This window comes from Callospermophilus lateralis, unplaced genomic scaffold (assembly GCF_048772815.1).
Source record: "Callospermophilus lateralis isolate mCalLat2 unplaced genomic scaffold, mCalLat2.hap1 Scaffold_124, whole genome shotgun sequence".
Classification (NCBI taxonomy): domain Eukaryota; kingdom Metazoa; phylum Chordata; class Mammalia; order Rodentia; family Sciuridae; genus Callospermophilus; species Callospermophilus lateralis.
In genome coordinates, this window is record NW_027512424.1 from 3,574,384 (window position 1) to 3,590,857 (window position 16,474).

At 35.0% G+C, this 16,474-nt stretch overlaps 1 pseudogene; it reads left to right on the forward strand.

Moving 5' to 3' along the window:
• LOC143387065 (coiled-coil domain-containing protein 102B-like) overlaps positions 1-16,474 on the forward strand; it is a 193,009-nt pseudogene that overhangs the window by 17,880 nt on the left and 158,655 nt on the right.

Consider the following 16,474-nt stretch of genomic DNA (forward strand, 5'->3'; position numbering starts at 1 on the left):
GATGGTGTTAGAGAAGATGCTGCTAAATGAAGTTAGTGAATCCCCCAATAAACAAATGCTGAATGTTTTCTCTGATATAAGGAGGCTGATTCATAGTGGGGTAGAGAGGGGGAACATAAGAGGAATGGAAAAAATCTAAATAGGGCAGAGGGGTGGGAGGGGAAGGGAGAGGGTATGGGATTAGAAATGATGGTAGAATGTGATGGACATAATTATCCAAAGTACATGTATGAAGACACGAATTGGTGTGAATATACTTTGCATACAACCAGAGAAATGAAAAATTTGTGCTCTATAATATGGATTGTAATGCATTCCACTGTCATATATAAATAAAAAAATAATTTAAAAAGTCAGGTGTTGACAAGTGAGTAAAACAAGATAAAATAAATAAAAACATGAGCAAGATATGTACTACTAATAAAAAGATCAACAAATAACTAACTTCCTTCAACTACCAATTAGCATTATCAACCATCATCCATAAAATAATGAAAAACATACTGGGCAAAGATTTGCTTAAAAAACACACAGAGAACAACATAGCTCCTAAATGCATGCAGATAAAATTGAAACTGTAATCCACGAAAATTTCATTGTGGCACTGGAAGTTCACATACCCTAGAACACTTGGGAGCTTCCCTGTAGGTGTGGAGCTGCACCAGGACACAGCACCTCACACTCAGCACCCTGCACAATGCCGACTGCAGAGTGGCCTCCCAGTGGAATATTCTAGTCTGAGAGGGATTTCAGAGTTACAGTGGGTTCACATTTGACCTAGCCTTTTCCATTTCCGTGTTACAAATTCCACCACACTGCCATGACTTGCCATCACGCAGACCTCTGAGACATCATTGCTTTGTAGTATCCAGAATGCCCAGTCTCACTATCACCTATGATCCTTCTTTCTAATTCTCATAGTACACCTGAAACCCAACATTTGTTCACTGTTTTGCTTACAAATATAGTTCAACTTTAAAGTTCTATTAAAATCTTAAAGCTATATATTAATGGATTGTCACTTGAGTGGTTATTTGTACAATGAATGTATGTTTATTTATATTTTTGTGTATTTAAAAATATGCCACATGTGTTAGATATCAGTATATAGAAGGAAGTTGCAGTCACAAAATCTACATAGGAGAACAATGAAACTTTCCATTTTCTAAAATTATAATCATAACTGCTTTAAAAATTAAATAGCTAAAATACTCTCTGATGTTTCCTTCTGACCTTAACATCTTATTTAGATTATTGTGTGATACAAATTAAAAACCAATTTTTAAAAATATCATTTTGAGGACAATAACAAAATAGTATTATTGAGAGGACAGTGAACTCAAGCACAAAATGCCCTAATTTATCCCCTTCCAGTTACCCACTTACTATGCAGTGCCTACCAGCCCAAAACATAATCACTTGGACAAGATTGCTATGGTTTAAGTGAGAAAGCATAGGTTAAATCATTAAAGAGCTGCATTTTTAAATGATACATACAGATCTATTACTTGGAGTTTTCTGATTTCTGGTTTTTTTTTCCTCCAGAATATTAAAAAAAAACCCCACAAACTAACTGTATCTCAACTATCTAATATTTAGTTTCATGACTATTTATGGCAAAAGAACATAGTAGAGATGACATTTTAATTGTTGTACAAATATTCCAATAATGGGAGGGAAGCTTAGTGTACTCAAAGTCAGAGTGAATACTCAACTGTCTTTCGGTGATCCATTCCCTGAGTAACTTTTCAGATGTATGGTGTTGCAGAAACCTCAAAGTTTTGTGTTCTTTACCCTTAAGATTTAATCTGACTAGTAATTTGAAGGGAATTCCATCCATATGCTTATAATTTAAAAAGCTTTTCACCCCTTCCAATGTTTGATGTCTAGAACTCAATTGAGCCACTTTTTTCAGGGGTCTTTTGGCAAAATGGTACTAAGTGACAAACGAAAAGCTTCAGTTTGGAATTCAACGTTCACAGTATTACATACATTCTGAACTATATTAAGAAGCCTACTCATTCTGAATCTGAATGTCATAAATTAATTGTTAGTTTGAAGGTTATTCAATGGCGTTAAAAGATAACAAGGATTACTCTAATGTTAGAAGTCAGTACATTTTCCTGTTAAATTGTATGAATATTTTTATAGAAAAATGTTAGTATTATCAGTAATCTATTAATTTTTTCCTTAATATTTATTATTTAATGAGTTAATATTTAATGAACTATTTCAACAGCATATTTGCATCTACTTGACCAGATTTTTCAAAGAAGTTATATTTGTCTGCTCTTTAAAAACAGGGTCTAAAGTGGCTATGGTGACACATGCTGTAATCCCACTGGATAGGAGGCTGGGAAAGAGGATTATGAAATTTAGACTGGATTCGACACTTTAGTGAGACCCTGTCTCAAAATGAAAAATAAAAAGGGCTGGGGAGGTAGCTTTGAAGTAGAGTGCCTTGGGTTCAATCCCCAGCAAGGCAAAAGCAAAACAAAAACTTATTGTGGATGGGGGAGTAGCTCTGTGGTCTCCTGCTTTCCTCCTGTGTGGGAGGCCTGGTGCTCACTCCCAATACTGCAAAGGAAAAATACGTGGGCTTTGTTTGTTTCTATTACAGCATCATCCATGCTTACTAAGCAAGCATGATTTGAAGGTAAAAAATAACTAAGTTATCTTAATGATTATCTTTTAATTTATTCTCTATAATGAAATGAAAATTCATTGACAACTTGATTACCTTTGCAGTTACTACAGATTTTTTTTTAAATAAGAGTCTTAACAACTATGGTATGACCCTGTGAAATAATAAAATATAGGAATGCATAACCAAAATATATTGGAAAATAACTGACACGATTTATGTCTTTGCTCCTGTATAATTGTAGTGCACACAGACTAAACATAAAAGTAATTTGACATAGAAGTATTATTTTCTCCAAGCACTGCAGACATTCATAAATATGCACAAACATGTAGTTTAATCTACTTAAAATATTAAAATCATATACAATCCAGTTATATATGTATATGTATACACATACACATTTATATATACAAATGTATTTAAATACATGATTGCACATGTTATATATTGTTTGATGGGGTCTGGGAAGGCACTTTCATGGTATGGTAACTTTAATTCTTCTGTTTTCTGTTTTGAAAAGTGATTTAATGTTATGCTCATGGAGGAAAACTGAGCTCCAAGAGTACCTTAATTCTGAAGCCAAGAATGTCAGATTAGTACATGGAGTGTGTGTGTCACTACTTTCTTCTTTATCCAATCCATCTGGTCTTTACACAAAAAAATATTAAAAAAAAAGTGGCCCTGGCTGCTAAACTCTGTAGCCTTACTGGATGATACGATGGGTTGAAGCTAAACTCTTTCTCTTGGTCTTTACCCAAAGTTAAGCATTCATGAGACCTCACACTGTGTGTGGTATTGGGTCAGGCTGCTGATACTCAGTTTGAATATTTAGTGAAGAAACAACTTGGTACAGTGGCAAGAGCTCTTTACTTTCAAAGATGTGAAGTAATCTATGTTGCTGCCAGTTATTATGTTTCAGATATTGATCAACACACCGAACCTTGCCTAATATAAAATAATATCTTTTGCATCATGCAAAAACAAACTTTTAAACTCATTGAGAAAAACATACAAAACTCATTTCAAGAGTTAATACATCTCTGAGAAGATGAGGAGGGGGCTGTGTGCCAAAGGAGGTGGACGACCTTGAGAAGTTGCAAGGGCAGAGGGACTGCCTGCCTGCTTAGGGCCCTGAGGAATGCCAGCCCTAACCCTCTTCACTTTATCTCAGTGAGATTTATTTTGGCTTCTGAACTTCAGAACTGTGTGATAATAAATATCTGCTGCTTCCCGTCCCCCCCGCCCCGCTCCACCCCGGGATTGAACTCAGGGACACTTGAACACTGAGCTACATCCCCAGCCCTATTTTGTATTTTACTTAGAGACAGGCTCTCACTGAGTTGCTTAGCAACCTTGCTGTTGCTGAGGCTGGCTTTGAACTCATGATCCTCCTGCCTCAGCCTCCCTGAGCTGCTGGGATTACAGGCATGTGCCACCACGCCCTGCAATATCCATTGTTTTAATATGCTAAATGTATGGTTTAGCAATTTATTTATTGCTGCAACAGAAATAGGAGACTTGTCCCTCACTTTATAAGATAAGCTAATTATTTGAAGGGTTGTCATTTGCTTCTTAGCTAAACTTAAATTGTTCTATAATAGTACTGTTTAGTATACAGAATAAATGAGTTACAAATTAACTTTTATTATTTTTAAAATACTGTTTTACTCAACCATCCAGGCAGGAATGACAATCTTATATGACTTCTTAGGGGTACTTCAGAAATGTTGCCTTTCTGTCTACCCTACTCTTGAAGCCCAGTGTTGGTTCCATAAATCTGATCTTTCTCTTGTCTAAAGTTAACCTATATTTACCCATCTTTCTTAGATGGTCCATATAGCATTTGAAGTGATTTTGTGGAACTGGGCTTTTGAAAACACTTTTAATTTGATATAATTTCTATTTTAAAAGGCTAAATTTTCTTCTGTGGTATCAGTATAATATTATTGTTTACATTTAAAATTAAATTTCAGATTATACATAAGAAAAATTAGCAAAAACGCACAAAAATATTTGTTTTAGTAAGAAGCAGAGTAAACAACAAAGTATTTGGAAATATGTATAGGTGTAGCACATAAAAGTCTAAATATATTCTACAATTTCTGCTCTGAATCCATGTTTTTCTTTTAGCTCTTTGATGTGGAATTCCTTTACCCAGTTTGGATTATTAGTACAAAGAATGTACTGTTGGGAAAATGAAACAGACATTAAGAATAAATTTTACTTATTGAAAAATTTGTAACTGGTTTCCAAAGATAAATATGACAGTCGTTTGGCAAGCATGCACCAAAACTCATGATTAAGCCTGAGAAAATTTCCGGACATCTAACAGAGTAGTTGGCGGTGTGCACACTCCATCAGATGGGTGTGAGAAAATGTTATTGAATCATACTGACACAGAGAGCCGTCTCATGTTCAGTATCAAGCATAGCCAGATCCATGAAGAACCTCTGACTTAACCTTATATATTCTTTAAGATGAAATGTGAATGGGGTAAATGGCTTGGGAATTTCACTTAAGAAATGCCTAGGAAAGGGGCTTGGGTTGTAGCTCAGTGGTAGAGCCCTTGCCCAGCAGTGTGAGGCTCTGGGTTCAATCCTCAGCAACGCATAAAGATAAATAAATAAAATGAAGTTATTGTATTCATCTACAACTACAAAAAATATTTAAAAAGAAAAAAAATGCATAGGAAAGTCATGGGGTATGTACTGAGAGATGCACAGAAATACTGGAAAGTGTTGATGAATTCAATGTTTTAAAAGTCTATAATTTTAAAAAATAAATGGCTTTTAAATTTAAAACAAACAAAAAGTTTTAAAAATAAAAGCCCAGTCTTGGAAAGCATAAGCACCATCTTAGCACCACCTCATTTGTAGTAGAATTATGCTAGGAATTATTTCATCCTGTGATCCACAATCATCATATACATTCATAATCATAATTTCAAGTTGTCTACTATGTGCTCTTATTTTAAGTTCTTTTTAACTGAAATTTATGAAAGCAGTTGTACTGTCCTTTCTAATCTGTGGAGGTCACACGAGACAGGCTTTCAGTGTAATGCAAGTTCCAGAGAAGTCATCGGTTCAACTTTGAAAAGTGGTAGAAGCTTTTGCCACTGCTAGACCTGCACAGCTTTATTTTCCATAAACTGTGCATGTTATCTGTGAGCCACCTGCAAGTTATGCTAAAGGTATTCGTATTTATATATTTAAAAAAGGTTTGGTGGAGCTCTATACTTCTAGTACAACTAATATTAACTTCATTTTTTGGCTTAAGATATTAAGGAATATTTTGACTCTTTATTTGGCACTATTAAGTTGGATTATACTGTATATTAAACTAGTTTGTGATTTTGTTTACAAAACTTTGTGGAGAACATAAATGTTAAAAAATGCTGGAAAATTCAACCAGTGTCAGGTTTTCATACAAATAGGTACTAAGTAGTATAGATGTCATATATATATAATATATATATATATATATATATATATATATATATATATATATATATAATTTATATGATAATATATAATATTTCCAATATTATATATAATATACATAATAAATAAATAAATAAATATATATATATATATATATATATATATATATATATAAATGTACTTAAGCTGTTAAACTCAAATATTTATGCCTCAAAATTTGTACAGTGGTGAGAAATTTCAGGAATACTTTAAAACATATTTTTTTAAAAATTGGCACTCCAAGTGCTAAATTAGAGTAGTAAATAATGTATCCACCAAGAAATTTTAAATTGGGCATAAATTTGTACTCTGCAGGAAAAGTACTATAAAGTGTTCAAGATGATCCAGAAAATAGGAATTCTATTTTTCTAAGATTCATTACAAATGATGCATTGACACCTTTAAAATGGTTTATGGACTTTGGAATCTCTCTTTATTCCTTAATTTGTATTCCAGATAGATCAGACTGGTTACTTTCTGTCTCCAACTTATAAGGTTATTATTTGCATGTAATTTGGCATTTCTTTTTTAAAAATATATATTTATTTTTCAGGTGTAGATGGACACAGCGCAATGCCTTTATTTTTATGTGGTGCTGAGGATCAAACCTGGGTCCTGCCAGTGCTAGGCGAGCACGCTACCGCTGAGCCACAATCCCAGCCCAAATTTGGCATTTCTTAAAGCATAGAAAACATAGGAATATTATCACAAGGAAAAATTATTCTGAAATAGAGCCTTTTTTCTTTTTTTGGGGGGGTACCAGGAATTGAACTCAGGGGCACTCAACCACTGAGCCACACCCCCAGTACTAGTTTGTATTTTATTTAGAGACAGGGTCTTTCTGAGTTGTTCAACTCCTCATTAGGTCCTGAGGCTGGCTTTGAACTTGTGATACTTCTGCCTCAGCCTCCCCAGCGCTGGGATTACAGGCATGTGCCATTGTGCCCGGCTGAAATAGCTTACTTTAAAAGAAATGGAGTTAATTTTTAATCAGTGAACATTATCAAAAGCATTATTCTTGTCACAATTTTTTAAAGATAATTTCTATTGTAAACCTTGTCCAGTGTTGATTTGAAGCAGTGATGCCCCACGAACAGGGAGCCACGAGAAAGAAGAGATAGAAAAAAATGAATAGAAAAGTCATAAAAGGTGAGGCTCATTGTATGAATCCCATGTTCATTCTAATGATAAAGGTAATTTCTATGAACAATCCAAGTAATTTATAATTTAATTATGACTCTTGGAAACTATAAATAGGCATGTTTTACTGTGTTTATGGTTATTTTATAATACCATGCTTTTGGAAAGGAAAATATATAAGCTTTAAATAATTATCAAATTTATTTTACATTCTTTAGTTGACTATGGAATTTTTTCTGCCTTTATACAATTCCAAAATCTTTCATTTGCAACAATAAGCATGGACTCTAATTTTCCATGCAATTTGCCACAGTGTAAAGATAAATTTTAAGTACAACATTTAATCAGGAGCAGAGCCTGAGCCGCCTTGCAGTCCTGTCTGGGGCCATTCACTATCACGGTTCCTCTCTGCTGTCAAACCTGCTGTCTTCACATTTTGCATTCAGTGTTCTCTTGCACAGCATCCCCAGAATACATTATTTTTATGTTTTCAATCCAAACAAAATATATATGCTTTCATACAAGTCACATGTGTGTGTTTGGCAGGCCACACATTAGAATATAATGTGCTGTTTTCTCATAGATCAGAAACCGATTCTTCCTCTTCTCCTTTAGTCAGAGTATAAGGCACAGTTGCAATCATTGCTTTAGGCTTGTGCTTTAAATCTGTATTACTCTGTTCTCTCATTGCTATGGCTTTTGCTATTGTTGTGCATGCATGAGAGGTCCTCTCCTTCTTAAGACAAACAAATATGGGAAAGGTTTCATTAGAATGCATTTTCTGTAGGTTAAGGGGAAGCAATAAGTGTAAATTTAAAAAAAAAATCCCTTTGGATACTATTTTGTTCTGCCATGGTGATGCAACTTCTGCCAAAAAGGCTTTTCTTTCTGTTCCACTTCATTCTTCAGAAAATACATAAAATGTCACTTGGGAGAGATCTAACCAAGTAAATAGAGACATTTTGGATCAAAATCCACTATGTGTTGCTTTTAAAGACTTAGCTAAAATTCGTGATTAATTTATTTCTTGTTTTTGGTTATTAGCAATGTCCCAGGATGGCAGAAGCCACTATCACAGAAGACCCCCACTGTAGACATTCCTGTGAGACTTGGGCCTCTGGAACATCTGGGGTAGTAGGATTATCGGTCCCATCAGCAGTCAAGCAGAAGCTTCTACCTGGAGGGAGAGAAGCTGGGGAAGGGGTGCCAGGGAGGGAGGGAGGTGTGCCCCTGCATAGCAATCAGATGGCCTAGAGCTGAACACGCAGGGGAGGTCCTGCAAGGAAGGCAGGTCCAGGTGGCTGCAGCAAGACACATAGAGATTGGAATGACAATTGGAGGAGCTAATAGCATTTCTTTTAAGCTGTGATGAGGCCATTAAAGGAACTCAAAGGATGATGTCAGCATCAGCAGACTAATGGTGATGTGATCTGATAAGAGATACTTTAGCATAAAAATATCCAAAATGGATATCATTGTGCTGCAGTGAAAATGGATAATGCTTTGAAGCTGTAGATTTTTGACAAGGTGAGGTGGGGGCTTCTGTTACATGAAATTCAGAACACTATTGTGAGTAATATTTTTCCTTATGTTCTCCTGTTTTTTAAAAGACACTATTTATCTTTCAAAACAGAGAAAATAAACTGAAAAAATTAAATGTGACAATAGTCCAGTAATAGTACTATTGACTCCTACTTGTAATACTAAGAGAAACTTTTGCCTTACCTTGGAGAGAGCTGCTGTGTGAGCCAATCTGCAGGTGAAGTTCTATTCAGCAGTCAAAAGAAAGCAGTCCTATTGAATACAAGCTGTCTCTGTCCCATTGACAAACAAGGATATTGAGTCAAAGGCCGTTTGCATCATCTGTCCAAGACCTTTTCTCCAAAATGCGGGAGAGTCAGGATAAGAACCAATACACTCAAGATCCCACCATCTTATACATTAAGCTCCTCTTTGGCCAGAAATATGATCTTTAGTAATATTGGATGGACATTGCATTTAATATTCCTATCACATCTTATTTATTTGATTATGTACAATATTAAAATATTTGCAGTAATCATGGTAGCCTGAGAATTGAGAATTTTTAAAATGCAGAAATAAGTACAAGAAACCAAAGTCAATAGCATTAAAATGTTTTCTCTTACATCAAAGACCTTGTGCCACGATTACTGGCAAATACTTATACAGTCATCGTAAATAAATCACAGAGGATGAACGTGTATATATAGGGAAAACAATTACTTAAATGAATCCACAGAGATGTTGAATATCTCCACCTCAAGCAGGTCATCTTTGCTTGAGAAAACTCTTTGGAATAGGAAATACTATTTTAAGTTCAAGGACTGAAGGATTAAACCAAACTCATTTTTATTTAGTTAGATGTGGAAAAAATACAGAGTTAATTGGTGGGAAAGATCGGACTGTACCAGAATCCAATTATGGAGTCTTCAAAATACTAGTGAAATAAAAGTTAATGAGACATTTTAAGGACATTAGAATTTTATGATACTGATTTGTTTTGAAAAATGTCAAGGATAAACTTAAATTTAATATGATAAATTAAATTCTCTGTGTTCATTTTGGAATTTCAACAGAAAGAAAATGTAATTAAATATGTGTGTGTATGTTTCCAGTTATGAATTTCTTTTGTTCTTTTCTCTCTTTTTATATTGATCTTGATCTAATAATTATCAGAAAAGTGTGGTCAGTTTTATTATTATGTCCTCTGAATTACAGTAAATGTGTAGGGATGGATTACTCCAGTCAGCTCTAATTCAAACATGATGAACACAGATGCCATCATGTAATTACAACCATGAATCTACATTATTTTAGTAAGTACTACAATAGGGAGTGAATTGGTTTGGCATCACTATAAAGTACTTATTAAAATGTGCTTTTCTTCCTTTACAAATAAAGTTATTATACATTAGTTTTAATATTATAGTAATTAACTTGAGTATTATAAAGTTACTTAATTGTATAGTCTTTAGAAAATATTATGTAGTCTTTTTACGGTCATTGGCTTATTTTATAAGTAAATGGCTATAATAAATCAGTTATTAAGTTATTCAGTTCTTAAATAGATGGGTCATAAGAAGATGGATTATCATGCACATAAAATATCATCTATAATTATTTACACCAGAAAATTATATCTGAGAATAAAAACAACAAAATCTGGTAACCATGAAACTGTATTAATTTGAAAATTCAAGTATTAGCAATTATTTTTTAAAAATGTTACTTGTTATGTTTCCAATATACCTATATCAGACAAAGTAATAGGTACACATGTTTTTAAAATTATATGCCTTTACAAATTACTTTGTAATTTGGCATATATATGGAAAATTTATTTTTATTCCTTTACAAAGCTTTGAAATGATTTTTTTAGTGTTATCAATTCAGGGATACATCTTCATTTGTGGGAGATAGTCACAACTAGTAATACACCTTGGACATATCCCAAAAATCTAGCACTAAATTGACAAATATATACCAAAAAGCAATTGAAAAAATAAACACAGTTTTATAGTGTAAATTAAATGTTTTAAATTTGTATGTATATTCGTGTCATCCATTAGACTGCAGAAGTTTCAACAACAAGGGCCACATCTTATTCATAATATTTTATTCTCAGAACTTATCACAATGTTTACCGTGGTAGGAAATTAATTTTTGTATTAGGTAGATATGCTTCAGACTGTAATCAACAGGAAACTCAAGGATCATAGCTTAAATCAATAAAGGTAATCCTTCTCTTCTGACAAAGGAACTGGAGGTATGCATTCTAGGCTTTAAGCAGCATCTCAGTCATGAAATGTCTCTCTTCATCTGTCTTGTTCTCAACTTACATGTTATGAGAGGGACTTCACCTTGCTTTTCCAAACCATATCCTAGTTCAGGAAGGAAGAAAGCAGAGCAGTGAGAACTTTTCATATTGATGCTCTCTTCTGAGCAGAGGTTACCTGCCTGTCTTGAGAGTAGGGAAGAGTCCCCCGGGAGGAGATCATTAGGGAAGAAGGAGACTAATCATGGTTTGTCCTCTGGGGTTGCGATAAGGATTTCTGCACACAGAGAAGAATAGAGTCTTCATTCAACTTCCACGAATTGGGTTTAGTTAGCAGGAGCAAAGGAGACTAGTGTGTAATTTAGTAGACAACAAATATTCCAGTTTTTTAATTTTGTGATGGACAATGTTGCAATTACAAATGCATGAATTCTTCTATGATTTTGGTTATACAGGGAGAGAAAGTATGCAATATTGAAAAGATGCTTTGTTTTTCAATTTGTTTTCTCAGTATAGGGCTTGATCTAACAATGACAATGGAAATTCAAATGTGTAATTATGTCCTTTCCTAGGCCTTGAAAGACAAATATGAACCTAGATTCCATTCATCGATTAATTGAGGAAACTCAAATCTTCCAGATGCAACAGTCGTCAATCAAGCCACGCTGTGACAAGGAAGCTCCCAGCCCCTGCCCTAGGGACGCCTGTGGTTCCTGCTTGCCCCCTTGTGGGCCACCCTCTCCTGCAGCCTGTGATTTCAGGGCTCAAGCCTTCAACACCAACAAATGGGATATTTGTGAGGAACTCCGCCGGCGGGAACTTGAGGAAGTCAAGGCCAGGGCGGCTCAGATGGAAAAGACCATGCACTGGTGGTCAGACTGCACTGCCAACTGGAGAGAAAAATGGAGTAAAGTTCGAGCCGAGAGGAACAGTGCCAGGGAGGAAGGAAGACAACTCAGAATAGAACTGGAGATGGCCATGAAGGAGCTGAGCACACTGAAAAAGAAGCAAAGTCTGTCACTTCAAAAGGAGGTGACAGAAGCCACAGTAACCCAGGGCCTGGAGCTTCCTGGCTTTGAAGGGTCTCACCACGGGAAAGACCAGCTTCAAACTAGTTCACCAATGTGTGGCTCCATTGGTTTGGAGAAAAGACAACTTGTTGAGGAGGAGGACACAAAGAGTAAGGTAAGAAAAAATCCGCTCAGGAATCCAGACATTGCTGCACTTTCAACATTGTTCAGACCCCTGGGGCAAAGGGACAGGAAAAAACCCAGCAGCACCTCTCCCTGGGCCAGCAGGGCCACAATCTGGGTGGGCCACGCGACACTGATTTACTCTTCCACAGTTCTAGGGGAGAGAAGTCCAAGACTAAGGTGTCTGCAGGATTCTCGTCTCCTGAGGCCTCTCTCCTTGGCTTGTAGGGTCTTCTCCCTGTGTCTTCACCTCATCTCTTCTCTGTGTCCAGATTTCCTCTTCCTACAGGGACAGCATCACTAATTCCTCTCGAATGCCCCCTTTTAACTTGATCACTGCTTGAAAGACCTATCTCCAAATACAGCCCTGCTCTGAGCTATCAGGGATGGGTATGGAGTTTTCAGGAACACGATTTATCATATTGTGACTTTACTAACATACAGCAAAAAAAAAAAAAAAATGGTGCAGCATTTACAAAATGTGAACAGAAAATATTTGGAGAGATTTCTCTCCATTCACCCTAAGTGTGTCAATAATAATACATTATTAGAGGAGATTGTTGCTTAAGGCTTTAGACTAGCCTGGCTACTTGGAAAAAGATAACTTTGGGCAAATATAAAGAATACATCCCATGATTCATACTTGGAGTTTTCTAGAGTTGTTTGCATCTTGAGATTTATGGGAATTCTGCATAAAATAAAGTTTCTAAAAAAAATGTGTTTTAGTAGTTCATACATTCATTTATCAATAATCTCCTCCCCCTTTTTATGACATGGTAAGTGCTTAGGGACATACTTAGGGAAATTTTAGAAACTCATGAAAGCTTGGTCCATAAAATCATATTGTTACCCCATCTATGAAATTCCATCTCTAAAAACCTGCTAGTCAACATCTTGCAGCTTTAGAATTTATCTAAAATCTTAAGTTTTTTATACTGTTTGCAATTTATGTTAGATATAGTCTAGATCCAATTGCAAATGAAGAATTTCAACAGACTGAAGTAACATGATTACTTCTACTGGTTTGGTCTTCTAATTGCTTTTGCTTACCTTGACAATGAAGGCTGCTAGTACCTTTATATACATCTTCCTAGGAATGGGAAATGTTCTCCAAATTCAATTGTGTTAATATACAAATTTGGAAATAGAGATTGGCTACAGGAATGCAGTCAATATAATGTGCCATAAATCCACAAAATACTTCTTTATTATTAGAAGTCACTAGATTGTATTTGAGAAAATGGAAGATTTTCTGTACACATATTATGCTAGGAAATTCTTAAATTCTTGCACTTTCATTTGGAATATTTTGTGTCATTAGTGTCAAGAACAAATAATACATAGATGTATTTATTCAAAGTTTTATTTTGGAAAAAATACACAAAATGCCTTGTGATTGCAAGAAAATAAATGTTTTCTGTTGAAGAAATTTCACTGGTTTCTTTACTTTGACAAGTTTCACTGCTAGCTCTGGACACATAAGAAGAAAACCTGTGAACATAGAACTTAGGTGAACCCTGTATTTAACCAATGATTTTTTTTCTTAGACCTTAAAAATGAAGTACAGAACTCATTTTATTGTTTTTAAAGTATTGTAAATAATTGCAATATTAATTATGAAGACAATTAAGACATGAATAATACTAGGTAACTTTTTAAAATACATAGTATTTTAAAAAGAAAATAGTATAAATCAAGTATCATTGAAATTTTAATTGCACTTAGCTTTCTTCTATTTAAATCTCATAAGTCAGGTCAAATTTAAATTATAAACAAATGTCCACAACTTGAGTTCAATGGAGTTTTGGAATTATTACACAGGATTTTTGATTCAGTGTGCTGTCCTGGTAATTGATGTCCATGTTTATTAAAATGTCTCAATTTCTATGTGAGATATGACTAGTAAACTAAAATTAAACAAACATGCCTATTAAAACATTCAGGACCTTCCTGAAAATTCTTTCTATCCCATCCTTCAAAAAAATGTTTTTAAAAAATCAGTTTTTTTTTTTTTTTTTACTTTGAAACTTTTAAGGACGTTGTGACAAAATAAATTTTAAAAAAGAATTAATCAGTTTATTAAAAACTCTGCATCTATTCAAATTTACCCAGGTTTATTTTTAGTTGTGATTAGGAAAAGAAGACAAACTGCAAGTTAAAGCAGACCCCTGGAGAAATTGTTTTATAATAATGTTAGAATACAGAAAGAAATGTTTGAAGAAGAATGTGATTTTGTTGGGTCACACAATATGAGCTTTAGGGAATGATAATGAAATGCAAATATAGACTTGATGTTTATCACACCATTTATTTTCCTTTGAGAATGTTTTCCTTATGAGTTTTCTCCTGAATGTAAAATATTCAACACGATAATTGGATTATGTTTTCCTTTTCTCAGGAAGAAGGTGTGGTTCTTGATTCATTAAGATTAAATGATGAGATGAAACCAAATCCAGATTGCACTGATTTGTTCAGGAAGGGTGGTTTTGGAAGCTGTGCCCTGAAGCCTGGGCTGAGACTGCCTGCAGGGAACCTGTCCCCTGAGAATGCAGTGACTAAAGTCTCAGCCTGGCAGCTGCCTTTGGAAGACTTCCAAGAAATCCTGTGGAAGGAGAGAGAGTAAGTGCTCATCTTTGTCTCCCTGAACAGAGTTCCTTCAGTCTGATAAGCTGGTCATTTGATGATGCATTTGACCTACGTGTAGACACAAGTTGTAAGATCTATGCCCAACATGTGTGAGGCCCTGAGTTCAATCCCCAGGGATTGGAAAAAAAAAGTGTACGATTTGAAAAGATGAGCTACACACACACACACACACACACACACACACACACACTTTTAATTTTGAAAGTAACTCATAACTTGTTAATCCTTACCATTCTTTTAAGATGACTTTTACCATTAACATGTTATCATCTCTCATTAGGCTAATGATAATTGTATTTGGATTTTTAATGTAGACTTTCAAAATACTGTGTATTCTCTATGTTTTATAGCTTTATTAGACTTTAGTGAGTCAACAAAGATGAATAAATGTTAATATTATTAATGGACAAATCAGTTTTATGACTCATTAATCACAGAAAGGAACCCTTACATGCTGTCCAAGGTGAAATAGAGGAGGCACACGGGACTTGAGACTAGGTGACCTGGACCTCCTTCCTCCCTGGTTCTGACATGTTCTAGCCAGAGATATTGGGCTACTGTTTCCCTTAAGGACACAAGGTGGCGCTACTATGCTGCTGCTATCCTTTAATAACATATGTTCCTAATCCTGTTTGTTTTGTTTTGTTGATATTGGGGATTGAACTCAGGGGCCCTCAACCATTGAGCAATATTCCAAGCCCAATCTTGTATTTTATTACAGACAGAGTCTCACTGAGTTGGTTAGGCCCTTATGGTTGCTGAGGCGGGCTTTGAACTGATGGTCCTCCTGCCTCAGCCTCCCGAACTGCAGGGATTACATATGTTCACCAAAATCCTGGTTCTTAAAGCAACGCCTCCATGTACTCTATCCATGCATCATAAGCATGGCTGGACAGCCCATCTCTCACACATGGTTTTGGCTGGGAGGGCCCCTGGCAATGGGAGGAGTGTGGATTATTTCATGATCTGGGCAGGTAGGAGGCAGTCATGTGGGAGACACCTTTGTCCTGTCTTCTTCTTCATGGCACCCTTGTGAGGATTACACACAAATGGTGTCTGGGAAAGAGGCCAAAATGTGAAATACTAGATATGGAATATGTTGTGTGTGTGTGTTACCTTCACTATTAGCTTAAAAGTATTAGCATAATGTGGATGGAATTTTTTGATGCATTTTAAAATATACCTACCAAATCTGAAAGTAATTATTTCTCCATCTCCTTAGTTAAAAGACTCTAAATGGATAGAGCTAGAAAAAGAATAGCGATGTACACACACCCATAGATGATAAGTATATATTATATACTTCTATATATGTCACATATTTAAATAATTATATAATATCAATTTTTATAGATGATGTAAGTGTGTAATATATTATAGATTTGATATCTGTTTTGTATTGACTCAAATAGTAATAAGCACATGCACAAGCTTTTCAAATGTACTGCAGCTGTTTATCTGCCATTCCTTCTCCATCAGCCTGAAGTGTCTCACTATTCACTCTCCATTTTTCAAGCAATACTAATTCCTTTTTGCAGATTTTTTTATCCGTGCTTCACAACATTTATAGATT